This window comes from Microtus pennsylvanicus, chromosome 15 (genome assembly GCF_037038515.1).
Source record: "Microtus pennsylvanicus isolate mMicPen1 chromosome 15, mMicPen1.hap1, whole genome shotgun sequence".
Lineage (NCBI taxonomy): Eukaryota > Metazoa > Chordata > Mammalia > Rodentia > Cricetidae > Microtus > Microtus pennsylvanicus.
Genome location: NC_134593.1, coordinates 44,408,085 through 44,427,668, shown reverse-complemented (window position 1 = coordinate 44,427,668; position 19,584 = coordinate 44,408,085). Strand labels below are relative to the sequence as shown.

At 41.2% G+C, this 19,584-nt stretch overlaps 1 protein-coding gene across 5 annotated transcripts in view; it reads right to left on the bottom strand.

The window, feature by feature from the left end:
• The window catches only part of Tdrd3 (tudor domain containing 3), a 178,865-nt gene that overhangs the window by 124,344 nt on the left and 34,937 nt on the right, over window positions 1-19,584 (bottom strand). The window contains exon 1 of one of the 5 annotated variants that reach the window (XM_075950326.1): window positions 7,198-7,214. The exons of the other annotated variants lie outside the window; for them this stretch is intronic. The gene's annotated coding sequence lies outside the window, so the exon portion shown is untranslated. Of the gene's footprint in view, window positions 1-7,197; window positions 7,215-19,584 lie in introns of those variants that run through there. 5 annotated transcript variants of the gene reach the window in all.

The window sequence follows — 19,584 nt, the reverse complement described above, 5'->3', positions numbered from 1 at the left end:
CTCTGTAACAGAGTCGTATTTATCAAACAACTAATTATTTATAAGAATATGAGCCGAGTGGTGGTGGCACACGCCTTTAATCCCAGCACTCAGGAGGCAGAGGCAGGTGGATCTCTGGGAGTTCGAGGCCAGCCTGGTCTACAAGAGCTAGTTCCAGGACAGGAACCAAAGCTACAGAGAAACCCTGTCGCAAAAAAAAAAAAAGAAAAAAAAGAGAGAGAGAGAGAGAGAGAGAGAGAGAGAGAGAGAGAGAGAGAGAGAGAAAAGAAAAGGAGTATGATCTATGCAAGCCAATTCTGATGATTATTCTTGGTTGTCATCTTGACTATATCTGGAATTAACTAAAACCAAAAAATGGAGGGCATAGCTATAAGGAACTTTGCTTAATTAGAGGTAGAAAGATCTGCTTCTAATTCAGATCTTTGGAGTGGGTAGACATGCCTTTAATCCAGAAATTTACCTTTAATCTGGGTCACACCTTCTGCTGGAAGCCTATTATCAGGACATGGAAGAAGGAAGCTTTTGCTCTTTGCCTACTCGCCCTTGCTCTTGCTAGCAAGTCCATTAGCGCCTATTTCTTCAGAATTCCAGTGTATACTGAAGACCAGCTGAGACATCCAGCCTTGTAGACTGTGAAACTACTGGATTCTTGGATTTTCTGTTCATAGGCACCATTGTTGGATTAGTTGGGCTGTAGTCTGTAAGTCATTCTAATAAATTCCTTTCTATATATAACTAGAGATTCATTTTCTATGAGTGACAATATAGAGAACCCCAATACATCAATATTTGTGTAATTCAATTTCTTAATCAACTTGAAACTTAACACAGACACACACACTCCTAAGTGTGAAGACACACACTTCATAGTAAAAGATCAGGAAACAAATGTAAACAAATGAGGAGAGTAAAAGGTTATTAAAAAACAATTTAAAATACCCATTCTTACGAAAAAATAAAAAGAGAAAGTCTATGTAAGTGTTGTATGAGGTCACTTGTTTGTTCTCAGCTTCTCAGCCCCAAAATAACCACACAGAAACTATATTAAATAAATTACTTCTTGGCCTATTAGTTCTAGCTTGTTTTGGGCTAGCTCTTACATCTAAATTTAACCCATTTCTAATAATCTGCACATCACCATGTGGCTGTGGCTCACCAGCATAGTTCCATCCAACGTATGTCTCTGGCAGGGCTACCTGGCTTCTCTCTAACGCCACCTTTTTTTTCTCCCAGCATTCAGTTTAGTTTTCCCCGCCTAGCTCTCTTCTACCCTGCTACAGGCCCAAAGCAGTTCCTTTATTAATCAATGGTAATCACAGGATACAGACAGAAATCCCACATCATATAAGTTCTTCAGTCATTTCTCACTGATGGGTCCAAATATCTGATAATAACAAACTTGAGGAAGGGTTTACTTGGGAGTCCAGCTTTATCAGGGCTGCAAACTATCATGGCAGAGAAGACATGGAGGCAAGATCAAAAGGTAGATAGATGGTCACACTGTATCCACACTCAGGAAGCAGAGAAGTTAGGAAGTCAGGCCAGGCTATCAAATTTAGAGGCCGATCCCAATTGACTCACTTTTACAGTCTCCCAAACACTCCACCAGCTGGGCATCAAGAGTTCAAATATAAATGCAAACCACATCACTATCACTAATGAAGGGAGAGGAGCTACCTTCACATAAATAGGAATAAGATAGCATACAGTACCTTTCCAACACTGCCTCGTAATAGTTTCTGTGTATAGCAAATTACAAAGTGAGTCTGAGTCTTGGTTTCCAAGCTTAACAAGTCTTCCTGCTCACTTTCTAAAGCTTACTCCAGCTTTACTGCAAAACTGTCAATCAACAGAGCATCTACTCTCAGCTCTTGCATTTTAGGACCCCTTCTATAAATACTTGGCTATTTCACAAAAGGATTAGCCTAACTTAATCAATATGTGGCATTTATACATTACTCTCTTTTATAAACACTGAAAATGTCACTGCTAACAATGAATAAGGCAAGTGGTAAAAGTAAAAAGTAACAAAATGTTCTGTAGCCACAGAACTCAGCAACCAGGAACAACAGTGTTCACCAGATCAGGCTGTCACCAGGAAAAGAAACTGAAAATTGGAGCAGGTACACTGCATAAACTCCCTGTACACACCTGCCCAATGGGCCACCAGGGAGAGGAATTACAATCAGTTCCTTGTGCCATCTGTGAGTCCAGACTCCAGAGAGCAGCTGTTACTGGAACAGCCAACAATGCACTCATCTGTGTTTCTCCATCTGAGACTTTTGAAACAGTAATATTACAAACCCCTCACCACTAAACTACAAAAATACATCTGAATATATTTTATTGACAGGCGAGACACTGAAGGGCTACATTTCGGGGGGGGGGGGGACTGATTAATAGTTCCTCACTGGCTTTATCTTCAAATAATGCTGCTTTAAAACACAAACGTAATCAGCTCACAAAATTTTCAAGAAGGTAATTTAAAATAAAAAAAGAAAGAAAAGAAAAATCTTCCTTGGAATAGTCTTCCCCAGCAAAAAGTACACCTTGATGATCCAATATCAAATAGTCAGTCCCGAAAAATCACATACAAGTAACATTATGTAAACTAAGCCGTCTGTATTTATGTCTTTAGGAATACATATGCTTATATTCATACATAAATGTATGCAACAACAATTAATAAAAATAGAGGCCATTAATTTGCAAGAGAACAAGGAGGGACATATGGAAAGGTTTAGAGCAGTAGTTCTCAGCCTGTGAGCCATTCGACCCCCAAAGGTGTCACATATCAGATATCCTACATATCCAATATTTAGATTACAATAATAGCGGCATTTATAATAGTAGCAAAATTATAGTTATACAACAAAAATAATTTTATGGTTGGGAGTCACCACAACATGAGGAACTGTATTAAAGGGTCACAGCATTGGGAAGGTTGAGAACCACTGCTCTAGAGGAAGGAAAGAAGGGGAAATTATGCAATTATATTTTAATCCCAAAAATTTTTTTAAATATTTGTTTTTCTAAATGCTTCCCTGAGTTAGCAAAAAGGCTCAGTTTAAAAAAAAAAAAACACCGCACTTGCCATCAGGCCAGATGACTCCTGTTTGACCCCTGGAGCCCATATGGTGGCAAGTTGTGCTCTGACCTCTATGCAGCACCAAGATACACAAGTGCACACACAAATACACATGGATGGATGGAGAAACTAGACAGACAGCAGACAGTCAGACAGACAGATAAAGGTGATAGTTAGCTTATAAAATTTCCTTTTCATAAAAAAAATGTGTTAGTTAACTGGCAATCCCAACCAATTTCAAAAATAAGCAGTTAAAATTAGACGGAGAATGACAGAGTCACGTGGCTTAAGGGCCACTGCGGCAACAGCCTTCACCCATGTTCAGAAACAGACATGTCCAAACAAACTCAAAACTTTCAAAACTGAATTGGCAGAAAGCTGAAATGAAAGACAGGCTACTATTTCAAGCTCATTTATTTGTTAGATCCATATAATGGGTCTTTGTTAATACCCTTTATCACTAATATGATCAAAACAAAGCCAACTTGCCCTGATCTATTCTCTGAAAGCCGATAAAATCCATGTCTACTGGCGGGCCGACACACACATGCAAAGGCCAAGGCTCACAGTGGAAGGCTGCCCTGACTGACGCAGGAGGACAGGGGAGGCAGCTGTGGTCAGATCTGATTTTTAGCCTTCGTGTTTCTTTAACGCAATATGCAAGCCAAACAAAACAGACTTCAGCAGGCATGAGGAATATCCACTATGAGTTTATTTAAGTTAGCCACATATCTGCTCCTGATCACCTCCAAGCTGTGTTGAGATGAAGTGTGGCACTGTGAGCGAGTACTTCTCAAACACTCAATGACAGCTAGCCTTCTCAAGTGAAGGCAGAAGGCATCTTTATGCCATTCTGCATAGTATGGGAGAGAGCAAAGAACAGGAACACACCTGCAGCTATGTTCTTACCAGAGGGGATGTCAGGTTGAAGGTGTCAGATCATTTGTGTTCATGTTGGTCAAAAGAGTTCACATATTCAGTAGACAGACAGACAGACGGACTACCTCTAACGGTGCAGAAACTGAATCTGAAAAGAAAAACGAGTTTTTCTTCCCCTCACCTATACTATTGAGATAATGGAAGCCTCCTTAAATGGGAACTGAAACTTCAACTTCTAAAATACAGGACAGAGTCTAGTATTCCAGGCTGACAGCAAGTAGGCTGTGGCACATGAAGACTCTTTAAAATGTCGATGAGAAGAGAGTGAAGCAGGCCCAAAGTGGCAGAGCTCTGTGAAGCAAGGCACAGGAGCTACATGCACAATAAGACAACAGCCCTGTCTCTGAATTATATGCTTCATGTGATTTTTGTTGTTGCTGTTTTATTGTTCTGGTGTGTGTGTGTGTGTGTGTGTGTGTGTGTGTGTGTGTGTGTGTGTGTATGTTGGTTGGGGTCTCTGACCTATATTAATTATTTACTGCCATACTGAGTTCCTAGTTCCTATATGAAACAAAGATCACGCTGGAAATTTAATATGCAAATTCTTGCTGGAACACAAAGAAATATCTAAATTCCAATTATCCAAGCTACTGTGGGTACAGAAGAGATACGAAATGTGAAAATCATTTATGCTCACACTGGAACCACACAAAACACCGAGGCTGCAGAAAGCTGCAGGTTTCACTTGCCCTTCCCTGACTCAGTACCAAGATAAGCCTGCGAGAGCCAGAGGAATCTGAGAACAAGACCTTTCAGCCCAGATAGAGCAGCTGTACCAGCAATTCACTCCTTAAGCATTTCTTTTACGTCTAATTTTCTATTATTTAATTTTCATCCATGCATATAAGTCTTGTGATGGTCTGCTTTTGTCTGAATATTGCAGTTACGGTTTAGACTATGTTTGTTGTACATGTTTCTTCCCCCAGTCTACTAAGGCATTCTTTATTCTATCTTCCACCCACATCCCTTATATTCCCCCTCTTATTCCTAAATCTCCTTCTTCCTTGCCTCCTACTTGTTTTAACTTAACTAACCTTCCACAGCTTTAACAATCTCTAAAAGTGGTGGGCCTCCCCCTCCCAAATACTTTACTTTACCCATCTCGATGATTTTTTTTTCTTTCCAAAGTAGATCTAATGCTCATCCCCTAACTGCCAGGATTCAGACATTATGCTGACCCCTGTCACCTGCCAGGATTAACCCAGGCAGTATCCTGGCCAGCTCAGGGTCCTATGACTTCTACCTCACTACACGGGTGCAAAGCTCCCTTATGAGACAAGCTTTGCCCATTTCTGCTCTTTCCCCCTGCTCTTCTTCCTCTTTCCCTCTATATTTCTCTCTCTCTTCCCTCTCCCATTCCCTTTATCTCAAAAAACTTCCCACATGAACTCTGCCTGCACACCGTGTCTGTCCTTCACCCACCATGGGCTCTCACCAGCTGTGTGGCGCCTTAGCCCACCAAGGTCCACCTCGCACTGGTTTACAACATTTGGTGTCATGAACTTGGCAGGATCTCCTGGCAGTTCCTCCTGCCTGCTGACAGTTTGAGGACTGCCAGACCCTGTAACTTTCAATCGGGTCACCTTTCCAACTAAGGATGGCTGGAACCCAAAACCAGCAGAATCATCAGTAACATACCCTCTCCCCCCGCCCCACCGCCATGTTTCCCATGATTGGGGATTTGTGTCTCGTCCACGGTTTCTTGCCTTCTGGGCTCCAGCTGAAAGCCCCAGAACTGAGCAACCACTTGTCTCTTGGGCTTAGAACCCTCTGGGCCCCTGTACGCACATGACATCGTCGTTGCATTGCAGCTTGTATTCAGGCACTGGCTATGCCCCTGGACCTCGAAGGTCCACGCTGAACCTCTGGGATGCTGGAGTTCAGCCTCTAGACTTTATCTCTACCTCACTCACGGTAACTGCCTATCCCAAGAGATATCAATCCAAACAGTGCTTCCGTATCCCAGCACTTCACAGAACTTTTCCGCCAGTGATCCAATAGTTGTAAATGTGTACCCTACTGCCCCAAGTTCTTTCTGTTTTTCTCCTTGTTTCCTTTCCTTGTCTGCTTCTTGTTCCCGGAATGTGATCTAGCCACACTAAAACTCTCTCTACTGCCTGCCATCATAGCAGCCTCTAGTCACCACCCACCGTGGCTAAGCCTTTCTGGGGCAGGATCTTCCCTCTGCCTCTGATCCTGTCTCTGCCACCACTGCTAGGCCACCCAGACCAGGGTGGCAGATCCCTTTTTCCTGTTTAGTTGGAGGCTTCACCCCAGCTCCTGGTATCCAATTTGGAAAGTTCCATTTCCAAGCCCCCTCCCCTGGGAGTTGCCTCAGTCCAAACTCTACTTCTGAGAAAGCCCACCAAATGGTGACCCCTCCCCAGAAAGGCTCAAGACCACTCCCATAGGCTACTGAAACTGCCCCCCCACCCAAGACGCAACACGTGGACATTCCGGCTCACCTTTCCCCCTCTCTGTGTTTTTCTGGCACCCATTAAACCTGAGCCTTTTCTAATTCGGTTTGATTTGGTCTGAGTTGGATTATTGGGCCGGAAAACATAACACTGCCACAGTTGTGCTGCTCCTTTGTCTCTGTTCCCATCCTTTCTGCCTGGCTGCAGGCTGGCAGCACATGCTCAGGGTATGAGTGAATGCTGTGACCATAAGTGCGTGATTCTGAATGTCTGCGTCCTTTATGTGTGTCTTACTAATGGCATATGGTCTAAAACCTGTAAGGTGCCTTACAACACATGAGGCGGAGCAATCTTGGCTAAGGACAGGTTATAAGACCTAACCACCACTATGGTAAGGGCAAGACAGACAGGTCAAGTGACCTAAGCACCATCTTTACCAAGGGTGGCCACGTGACCAGTAGCGCCGCCCCCCCCCCCCCCCCCCGTGGTGACTGGAACAGGGAGGAACCACAGACTTGTGTAGCTCCACCCCTAACCAAGCAGGGCCTGGGGCTACATATGACATGTTTGCATGATGGTATGCCTTGACAGGGCTCTCTCTGCCTGCTACAAACTGTGACTCAGAGATGAAAAAGCCAGCTTCCTCTCGCTCACTTTTCATTTGTGAATGTAAGCTAGCTTTAACTCTGTATGCGTGTATGCATCTGTGAATGCAACTTAAATGCAACTGTGTGTATATGCAGGAGTACTTACTGTTAAAGAAAATGTTTTAAGTTAAACAAGCTGGGAGACTCTGGATGAAACATTCCTCCACAACCTGTCAGGTTGGATCCAGCTCTCCAGGCAGATCTGTAGTCGTAACTCTCATGTACCCAACAGACAATCCTCAAATGTTCTGAGATCTAGGGAATATGGCATTTAAATGTTTAATTAAAGAGGCTATTTGTAACAGAGAGATAGGTTAGCTCCTGGCACCAACCCCATTTCCTCCAAAGAACAGAATTTCCACCCGGAGCTTGCTTCAGAAGTGGCAGTGCTAACACTGAACAAAAGCTGGCCTTTCACCTCAACTGCTGCACAGGCCTCTTCAGACCATGGACGATGGGACAGAAATCAAATGCCTCATTGCTCAGGGCAAGGAAGGCTAGGCTACCCACTCCTAATCAGCAGGGTCTTCTGAAGCCTGCCAGGCCCCATGCTCCAGCTATAAGACAGATGTTGCCCTGAAGCCTCTGACCTCGATAACAACGGTGGACCCCAGGATGGCTGTCTAAGTAGCCAATCAAGTAAGTCTCTGTGGGACTGGAGAGATGGCTCAGTGGTTAAGAACATTGCCTGCTCTTCCAAAGGTCCTGAATTCAATTCCCGGCAACCACATCTGTAAAGAGGTCTGGTGCCCTCTTCTGGCCTGCAGGCATACATACAGACAGAATATTGTATACATAATAAATAAATAAAATAAATATTTTTTTTATAAAAGTAAGTCTCTGTCATTTTTTAAATCAATAACTCAGGTAAAATTTATTCTTCTCAAGAATCCTGATGCAGCTTGATGGCTAATAGGTTCGCCAGTTTTAAAGGGACCAAGTCACAGAACAGATTTCTCCTGAGTGTTAAGATGATGTCATAACAATGGGGAAGGAACAGTTAAGGTTTGTTTATGTAAAGCCCTGAGAGCTTAGAGTGTGAGGATCTGCGAGTGGTTCAGGGGATAAGAAAGTGTCTGAGGTGTGCAAACGCAGTCATCAGATCTCTCTCTTTCTGAACCACTGTTCACGGTCTTCCATTGGTCAATAAAGCTCTAATAAGCTATCAATCCAGCTCTGAGTACTACCACTAGCATTATAGCCACAGGCTTAGGATTTTAAATTCCCTTTGGTGGTTTCTTAAGTATAGACCTCAGAGATACTTTTCCGTGTGCAAAATCCATTTGTCACAGTCATTTCTGACATTACAAATTCCAGGACAGATTATAGATAGATTATAAATGTCTAAAACTTATGCTTTCACAAACAAAAAAACTTCTTGTAAGTTCCAGGGAGCTGACTTGGAGGAGTCACCTCAACATGTCAGATGTCCCCCTCCCTCAATTACCAGCCATAAGAGCCTAAGCTTCCCACCTTTCCCTGGCCTGACACCCTCTCCCTCAATCACCAGGACCTAAAGAAAAAAATATTTTTTCTCAAACTTAACCTTATCCTCTGCTCTGCCAGCACCTCGCCATGTCCAAGAGATACTGGACAGTTCCATAGAGCCTGGACAGCCATGAAACCAACAACCCCAGTACATGGCCAGCCAGCACCCCAGCTTTCTTGGGTCCAAGATTTCAACGCCCACAAGTCAGCAGGAAGCAGTCTTGAGAACTCAGCACCCCATCTCCTTTAATGTCTCCACCTTTTATAGAAAAAAAAAAGGTGGGAATGTTAGGATTCAGGCATTATGCTGGCCCTTGTCACCTGGCAAGATAAACCCAGGCAGTACCCTATCCATCCAAGGGTCCTATGGCTACTCTGCCCAGCAAAATTATCTTCATTATCAGAAATGAAAAGAAAATACTTTCCATGTTAAAAAAAAAATAGACTAAAGGAAACTTAGAGAGCTTTACAGAAAACAGTTTGTGGTAATTTGAGTAAGAGCAGCTCCATAGGCATATCTGAATGTTTAGTCATCAGGAGTGGCACTACCTGATGGACTGCCATGCTCCCTGCCATGATAATAACAGACTAAACCTCTGAAACTCTAAGCAAGCTCCAATTAAATGCTTTCTTTTATAAGAGATGCCATGGTCATGGTATTTCTTCACAGCAACAGAACAGTGACCAAGACACAGTTGAAAGTATCTATGGCAAATCTATCCATACGCCACAGAAAAGAACAAACCACACTAGAATAATCATGCAGTGCAGATGTCCAGCAATTGAAATTGTCATACCTAAGCATAATGAAAATAGGATGAACCTGGAAATTATTATACTAAATGGGTAACCCAGGCCCAGAAAAACCCTTGTTCTGTCTCTCGATCCTAGTTTCAAGTTTTTCATGTTTTAAGTTTAATTTGGAGTCTCTGCAGAGGGCAGAAGAGCAGAAAGGTCCATGAATGGAGAAACAGCACAAGGACTTAGGGGGCTGGGAAAAGTGCAACATACGGCATAAAAGCAGAAGGGAAGAGAATTCTGTGGGTTAATGGCTTAGGTGCAGGCAAGGAGATGAGAAAAGGGCAGGATGGTAGATAGGACAGATCAAAACCAAGTCTATATAAAAAAAGTTACGAAAACTCACTGTTTTGTGAGCTTATAACAATTTTTAAGAAAAGGGAGGAGCTACTGATAGACGGAACAGTAGGTACATGTGTTTACCATGACCTGAGATTGAGTCTTAGAAGCACACTTTAGGCAGGGGAGGACCAATTCCACAAAATTGCCTTCTGACCCTCACATACACAAGCAGGTGCACACACTCACACACAAGCATACACTGGCAGGTGCACACATAAATAATAAATGAAAAAAAGTTTAACAATGACCAAAGGAGTGCGGCCAAGGTCCCCTGCATGGATGGCAGTGCTTCACACAGAAGACTCCAGTTATGAGATGAAAATCTCAGCACGAGGGAGGTCCCAGGGACCTCGGGAACAGCACAGCTGCTGCCTTTAGCTGCCCATCACAGTAAGATGATAAGACCTGTTGCTAAAGACAGGGTACACTTTGGTTGCAGGACAGAGAAATTAAGATGGAGATTTACCTTTCTCTGTGGTTTGTACATAGATAGAGCAAAGCTACATATTTTCTAACCTCTGAGTGTAAGCCCTTGCTGCTCATCTTGTTTCTGTGTTTGTTTGTTTTTCAAGACAGGGTTTCTCTGTGTCCCTAGCTGTCCTAGAACTAGTTCTGTAGACCAGGCTGGTGGCCATGAACTCACCTGCCTCTGCCTCCCGAGTGCTAATTAAAGGTGTACGCCACACTGCTAGGCCCTTGGTGTTGTTCTTAATCTAGTAAACTTCATTCGATACAAGATTTATTTCATTCAATAATAAACATTTTTTAGAATTATTTTCTCAGTGTTTATGATTTGTATACAAATGGAAGCTATTTTCACTTTTATTAATTTATATACTTTTTCTGCATATCCATACATACACAATACATTAAACATTAATTTCTTTTATACCAATTTTTCAGTTTGTTAAAAAAAAAGGCACCTGAAACCAAAGGACTGTCAAAGAAATAATTATGAAAGTCATAGCACACAAAGGCAAATGCTTCACAAAATTAACCTGTACCAGAAATAAAAGAATAAATGTGCAAAAGTTATTTAAAATCAACATAACACTACGGTGTATTTATTATTCAAAGACACAATTTCAGGAAATGCAAACCAACATGAATTGCATTGTTACACATAATAATTAACACCCTGCTGGTCAACTTTGAGTATTTCAGTGCCCTGTGAAAAAAGGCAATTTAAAAGTTCTAGGCGAGATCTTTTATAAAGCTGTATCTAAGTTAACATTTAAAGGTGTTTAAAATTTCGAAACTAAAATCAAAAGTTGTTTTTGTTAAGGACTTTCTTTGAAAAGCTGACCTTAATAAGGCCTAATTCAGAAGGCCACACTACCTTAAAAGACCACTAGATGGCAACCTTGTTTCACAAGTTTCACAAGTGTATTTGGACATGGTGCTGTTGGAAACCAGGGCCTCAAACTTACTAAATAAAGCAGGCTTATGACTGCTTTATGTTACGTTGTTGCTGATAGGAAACTAGAGAAAATAAAATAGACTTATAGAATTTTTGAGGGCTCCTAGTTATAAAAATCATTCAAGTTTAGAAGAAATTCATTTAGTAGACATTAAAAGACACATCTGATATAACAAAAACTAGTATACCAAAAGATACGTTTGTCTGCTTTGTTTCTATATTTATCCTTTGGAAATACAGGAATTTATAAATAATTGTGTGGGGGGTGTGGACAGCATGTGTAGAAGGACACGTGGAGGTCTGAGGTGACAAGGGTGTCCTCTCCGCTCACTCCCACTTTACAATTTCACTGACCCTGAGCTCAGCTCTCAGCTGCCCTGGCTGGTCCTATGGTGCCAGCATGTCCGCCTGCTGAACGCTACAGGCAGAGTCACACCTGCACTACTCTGACTCTGACATGTAAACGTTTAGGGACCCGCCTCTGGTCCTCATACTTGTACACTGTGCTTTACTAGTGGAGACAGCACAGCCCCTAAGTCTAATGGTCTTTACTAGTGGAGACAGCACAGCCCCTAAGTCTAATGGTCTTTACTAGTGGAGACAGCACAGCCCCTAAGTCTAATGGTCTTTACTAGTGGAGACAGCACAGCCCCTAAGTCTAATGGTCTTTACTAGTGGAGACAGCACAGCCCCTAAGTCTAATGGTCTTTACTAGTGGAGACAGCACAGCCCCTAAGTCTAATGGTCTTTACTAGTAGAGACAGCCCCTAAGTCTAATGGTCTTTACTAGTAGAGACAGCCCCTAAGTCTAATGGTCTTTACTAGTGGAGACAGCCCCTAACTCTAATGGTCTTTACTAGTGGAGACAGCCCCTAAGTCTAATGGTCTTTACTAGTGGAGACAGCCCCTAAGTCTAATGGTCTTTACTAGTAGAGACAGCCCCTAAGTCTAATGGTCTTTACTAGTAGAGACAGCACAGCCCCTAAGTCTAATGGTCTTTACTAGTAGAGACAGCACAGCCCCTAAGTCTAATGGTCTTTACTAGTAGAGACAGCCCCTAAGTCTAATGGTCTTTACTAGTAGAGACAGCACAGCCCCTAAGTCTAATGGTCTTTACTAGTGGAGACAGCACAGCCCCTAAGTCTAATGGTCTTTACTAGTAGAGACAGCCCCTAAGTCTAATGGTTTCTTGATTAATAGCAGTTAAAAAAGAATGCTTTCAATATTGCTTCAGTAATGGTTCCTCTCTGAAACCCAACCAAAGATGACAATCTGAAGACAGCAACTATAAAAAGGTAGGGAACAATATACCATAAAACTGCTTTCTTATTCCAATATTAAAATACTTCCCATACCTAGACAAACGCATGAAAAAAACATGAAAACCCGTGTTTATTTGAAATAATTGTAACAGCTGAGCAAATAATAATTTGAAAATGATTCCTTTAAAATGTTATAATTGGTATATTACAAAAAGTAGCCAGTGAAGAAACCTAACAATGTTCTTCATTTAGTAAATGTTCATAAAATTCAAGATGTAAAATGAAGGTGTAGGCATTTTTTTTCATTAAGGTTATAATTTATGATCTAATTTAATATTTTCATACTTTTAGAAGTGGAGTACAGCTATTTTTAATAAGCCATGTTTTGATATATGAAACATGGCCATCTCTGTCCTCCTTTCTTGCACAAGGGTGGGATAGCTATAAAACGGCACATCAAGTCAAAGGTTCAGCTGGCGTTACTACTCTGTACTGTAAAGTGACTTCTGCTGACAGCATCCGGGACTTCAGAGTCCCTGCCTCCAGCTTACAAGAAGCAAGACCTCCTGGAGTAAGCACTAGGAGATCACACCCTCGGTTCAGATCACGTAAGTGACCCACATTAGCACAACTTGGAGGGCGTTTTGTGTAAGCACCTGCATTTTTAGTCAACTGAACTGATGCACCCACCCTTATACACAAGCAGGATCTCAGTCATTTTCATCATGTTGTGCCTCGATTTCTCTCCTGCAAAACACAGAAACAATACTAGAAGTACTGATCCATCAGGCTGCTCTAACAGAAACGAAACATAAAATGCCCTGCACAAAACCAGCAGGAAGCAGATGCTAAGCAAATATTAGTTCTCTCAAAAGTCCAACATCATCGTTTATTTCAGAAAATATTTTCAAAATTTGACACCTACGAATTGTTTACTTCTAATGAGAAAAGAGTTTGCCAAGTATAGATACTTCCTTGTTAAGTCTGAGCTACATATTATTTGATGCTACTCACAAGCCATCCACAGAGAACTCAAGAAGTGTTAGCTAGACAGAAATAATGACATCAGTTATTTGTATAACTCATTTAATGTTTGATTATTACTTTACAGTATGTGGACGGCTGCTTTGCCTCCACATGTCTGCGCATCACATGTGCGGTGTCCGCAAATGCCAGTAAAAGGGGTCAGGTCCCATAGAACTGGCAGGACATTTGAGCTGCCACATGGGTGCTGGAAATCCAATCTCTGTTTTCTGGAAGAGCATCACTTTTAGCCAATGCACTCCAGACCCTATTTCAATGTTGTCATATATGGAGAGTGTGTAGGCAGGTGTCTTTTTCTTTGGTTGAGCTTTTGCTTTCTTAGTGTCTTGTCCTCGTAATCTGACCTCCAACTCACTATGGACTTCAGGTTGGCCTCAAATGCAAAGCTCTTCTGTTTTAGCCTTTCAAGCAAATAACAAGAAAATAACTTATTCCATTAAAAACAGCTATTTCTGCCCTAATTTCATACATAAAACACATGATAATAATTCTGTTCAGTCTGCCATTTATGGCAACAATTATGACAAGATATAGATAGCAAGCAATGAATAAAATTCTACAGCAAGGAAAAATTAGACACTGCACAGTTTATATTCACAGTTTATTTAGATTCACAGTGTTCACTGAACACTTCAGAACTGAAAATCTACAACTTCAATTATTATGGGCAACTATAAATGCATACTTATGTTTACCACAGACCTCAAATATCCACCTAATAACAAAGCAATTGTCTGTAAAATAAAACTCATGTAAAAGGCACAATATTAAATTCTAAAAGGAGAGTCACTTAAATATGCTAGTAAATTAAAAAATAATTTGTAGCAAAAGTGTAAACTCTCCCACATGTATAAATATTTTTAATTTCTTTAAAAATATACAGTCTTATTTAAATACAAAATGTTCAGTGTTGACTAAATTTCTAAAGTCAAAATGCTGCAAATAAATTAATGTTCCATTTCTTTTAACCTTAAAAATATTTGACAATCCCTTTCTTTTTGTAAAAAAAAAAAAAAAAAAAGCCTAAACAGAGGCCCATAAAAATAAATGTCCCTGGTCTAGTGTCTGGAACAGGTGAATATTAATTCACTTGACAATAGAAAGACTTCACTGATGATGAAATAGCGGGGTGTGGGGGCATACGCCTTTAATTCCACCATTACAGATGGATCTGGAGGCTAGCTTGACCCACAATGAAACCCTAGCTCAAAAAGAGAGGAAGAGAGGGAGGAAGAGGAGGAGAAAGAGAAAAATCTTAAACTGAGGAACGAAATCGCCCAATCATCCTAGATTGTCCAGGTGTTCCCTAAATCCAGGTGAGAGGCAGGGTGCTGAGGGTGCTGAGAAGAGAAAGAGACACACAGAGCTGTGGAACACACAGCTTGACAGCAAGCACCCGGAACCGGGAGAGGTGCACTCACCACTCAGCTCCCCAGGATTCTCTGACAGATGAGCCACTCTGAAGACCCTTCATTTTAGACAACGGGCCTCCAGACCGTTAGAAACTACTGTTGCAATGGATTATCACAAAGCAGATTTAATACACCCATTATAAATTTAACTGTGGGGAAAGTACTGATTCAATTAAATTTTAAGAATTGAGGTCATCCCTTAGGATCTATTAGGGCTATTTTCTATTCAGTGTAAAATGCCTTATTGCTTTAAGTGTTCAATGAACTTGACTGATTGGTGTAAGCCTATAAATAAGACACACAAGATACTGAAGTACAATAAAAGTGACAGTACCTCTTTTTACAATGCAGAAATGGAAAGTGATTAGCCTTCCAAAAGTCTGGAGAAATCACACATAAGAAAGATCTAGAAAGGACATCCTCGTATTATTCACTCATACTTCTGACTGACATAAAAGTGAAAAACAGACTTAAGCAACTCAGCTATGCAACGCATGCTCACACACACACACACACACACACACACCAAAAACAAAAACTGAAGCAACTATACAAGATATGAGTATTCAGTTCGTATCCAAAGTCAAAAAAGGTACTGCTTTAAAATGCTATTCCTGGAAGCCATGAGCGACTAAACAACACCAGCACCAGGTGTGAGGTGCTTCCATGGGAACTGTTGGTCAGAGAGACCCGCCAGCCCAGGTGTGAGGTACTTCCATGGGAACTGTTGGTCAGAGAGACCCGCCAGCCCCCCAAGCTCTTGATCCAGCTGGACTGGATGATAAGAGCCCACTGCTGAAGACAGCAGACGATCAAGCTGGAATGAGCTGGAACCGTCCTCCCTGCCGCCTGAAGGTGCTGTGCAGGACACCGGGGAAGAAAAGGCACCATCAGACCTACTCATCCATAAACCCTAAGAACAAGGCAACAGTCTATACAGTGCAACATTTGCACCTGTCTTTTGGAGGTAACCAAAAGCAAAATTTGAAGCAAGTTCCACAGGAAGGAATCAATGCCTTGCACTCTGAATCCAGTTAAGACCACTTAGCTGGTAAAGTCATAGTCCCTTCAGGAGACTTACTACTTAATTGTTAACTAAACTGACTTCTTGTCTACTGTGGTTTGAATGAGGGTGGATCAAGGAGAAGGATTAGCAGGTGTGACCTTGATGGAGAAGGTGTGGCCTTGTTAGAGGAACTAAGTGGTGGTGGGGGGGGGGAGTTAAAAGCTCAACTCACAGATTCAATGCAATGCCCAGCAAAATTCTTCAAAGACTTCGAAAGAACGGTACTCAACTTCATAAGGAAAAGCAGAAAACCCAGGATAGCCAAAACAATCCTGTACAATAAAAGAACTTCTGGAGGCATCACAATCCCTGACTTCAAACTCTACTACAAAGCTACAGTACTGAAAACAGCCTGGTACTGGCATAAGAAAGACAGGAGGACAGATGGAACCAAATAGAAGACCCGGATATCAATCCACACATTTTCAAACACCTGATTTTTTACTAGAAAGCAAAAAAATATCAAATGGGAAACAAAGCATATTTAACAAGTGGAGCTGGCATAACTGGATATCAACCTGTAGAAGAATGAAAACAGACCCATATCTATCACCATGCACAAAATTCAAGTCCAAATGGATCGAAGACCTCAACATAAAGCCAGCCATACTGAACCTTATAGAAGAGAAAGTGGGAAGTGCACTTGAACATTTTGGCACAGGAGACCACTTCCTAAATAGAACCCCAGCAGCACAGACACTAAGAGAAACAATTAATAAATGGGACCTCCTGAAACTGAAAAGCTTCTGTAAAGCAAAGGATACGGTCAACAAGACAAAACAACATCATACAGAATGGGAAAAGATCTTCACTAACCCCACATCAGAGAGGTCTGATCTCCAAAATATACAAAGAACTCAAGAAATTGGACAACAAAAGAACACATAATCCAATAAAAAAAATGGAGTACAGACCTAAAGAGAGAACTCTCAACAGAGGAATCTAAAATGGCTGAAAGACACTGAAGGAAATGTTCAATATCCTTAGTCATCAGAGAAATGCAAATTAAAACAACCCTGAGATTCCATCTTACACCTGTAAGAATGGCCAAGATCAAAAACACTTGATGACAACTTATGCTGGAGAGGTTGTGGGGGAAAGGGAACACTTCTGCATTGCTGGTGGGAATGCAAGCGGGTACAACCTCTTTGGATGTCAGTGTGGCAATTTCTCAGAAAATTAGGAAACAACCTTCCTCAAGACCCAGTAATACCACTTTTGGGTATATATCCAAAGGATGCTCAATTGTGCCACAAGAACATGTGCTCAACCATGTTCATAGCAGCATTGTTTGTCAAAGCAAGAACCTGGAAACAACCTAAATGCCCCTTGACCGAAAAATAGATAAGGAAAATGTGGTATGTTTACACAATGGAGTACTACACAGCAGAAAAAAATAATGACATCTTGAATTTTGCAGGAAAATGGATGGAGCTAGAAAACATCATTTTGAGTGAGGTAACCCGGACCCAGAAAGACAATTATCACATGTACTCACTCGTAGGTGGTTTTTAAACATAAAGCAAAGAAAACCAGCCTACAAACCAAAATCCCAGAGAACTTAGACAGCAAATGAGGATGCTAAGAGAGACTTGCATAGATCCAATCCACATGAGAAGTATAAAGTAGAAAAAGACAAGATCTCCTGAGTAAATTGGGAACATGGGGACTGTGGGGAAAGGTTGAAGGGGGAGGGGAGAGGCAGGGAGGGGAGCAGAGAAAAATGTAGAGCTCAGTAAAAATCAATTAAAAATCTAAACGGTAAATTGACAAAAAGATCAAGAAAATGGAGAATAAAGATAAAAAGAATACTAAGCAAAGATGATATTTTTAAAACACATTTATAGTCATATTAAGATCATCTTTAGCAATTAAAATCTTGTTTCATGAAAATAAATAAATAAAAGCCCAAGTCAGGCCTAATTATCTCTCTCCCTGTTACCTGCAAATAAAGACCTCTGAGCTACTTCTCCCGCACCATGTCTGCCTGTGTACTGCCACGTTCCCCTCCATAATAATGGACTAAGCATCTCAAACTCTAATTCAGTCCAATCAAATGCTTTCATTTATGAGTTGTCTTGGTCATGGGGTCTCTTCATAGTACTAGAACAGGGACTAAGACAGTCTCTAATAAATATCTATGTTTATACCCACAAACAAATGCTACATTTGGCTTTAATCAGAAAAGCCTCTCTTTAAAGAGGTCATTAATGAATGCAGAGACTCACAGTTGCTAAAGGTGCAAAGCATAAGTAAAAGTTGACTGTTCAGCCCTTAATAAGACATTCATACCTCACACACTGATGCTCAAAGGAACATCAAAGAAGGAAGTGTGTCTAAAGAATGTAAATACAAAAGAAAGAGGGAAGAGAAGCAAAACACCATTATCTGGACTCTGCAGTGATAAACTCACAGCAACTGTGATTACCTGCACTGGGCCTACACAAGCTATCAACAGTTACTCTTGAATGGGGGAGGGATTCATGGGGCCCTACCACTCCCTCATGTTGAATTTGTGGCCTCTGACAGGTTTGGGAAAATGAGAGTCAATGTCTTAATCTGCATGCTCACTGGTAAACCACTAGGTTCCAACAGGCACTTCCTAAACATATGGTCAGACAGAAGACTGCAGCTAAACGAAGTGTGTCACAAAACAAAACTAAAGACATGAACTAAAGAACAGAAATTGCAAGGAATAATGGGGACTGGCAGGATAATAAGAGAGGGGATTAAGACTAGTCTGGAGTTATTATATATATCCTAGAACTATTAATTAACAAATTTAATTAATAAAAAATTTAATAAGGGACTAAAGGAAACAGATCTCATTAGGAAAGGAAAATAGAACAGAATTACAAAAGGAGGGGGCTAGAATGGGAAGATCAAGTGGGGGTGGGGAAGAAAGAGGGGACAAGAGAGGAAATACAGTAAGAGACACCTAAAATTAAGGGACATTTGGGAGTAGTATGGTAATCTAATACAGTAGAAGCTTCCTAAAATATATATTTATACGAAGACAATCTAAATGAAACAATCAAATAATGAGGGAGACAGAGTCCCAACTATTATCTCAACATTTTCTCTTGTCCCCAAACGAAGCTTCCAGTCCCAGATTGGGTTATATCAAATTGAGTTGTTAGTCAAAGGGGTCCCACAGGAATCCCCTAACAATCCAGGCTCTGCCAAGACTATAAGTTGCTCTCTGCCACTGAAGATAATACCTACGGAACTCACTGAACATGGAAATGTCAAGCTGGCCCCCACATAGGGTCTTCATCCCAATGTTCCAACATTTCTGGGTACAGAAAAGCACTCTCCACATTATCAAAAGAGAAATGTAAACACCAAGTCAGCCACAAAATTTGTCTACAATGGTATACAACTTGCAACATATACTATTGCAAGTATGGCACAAAGTTTGTGGAAATAACCAACCTGTATCTGATTTTACTGAAGGCCCAGTCCATGAGAGGGAACCCATTCCCAGCCCTGCTTGGGTAACCAAGAACCTGACACTAAAAAGCCCAGGGACCAAGAGAAAAAACAGGAATAAAATACTAGTGGTCTAAAAATGAAAAGGGAAAAGGTAGATAGAATTACTCCTAATGATAGTCTACTGTACTCATAGCTCTGTATCGTATTCAGCCATCATCACAGGAGC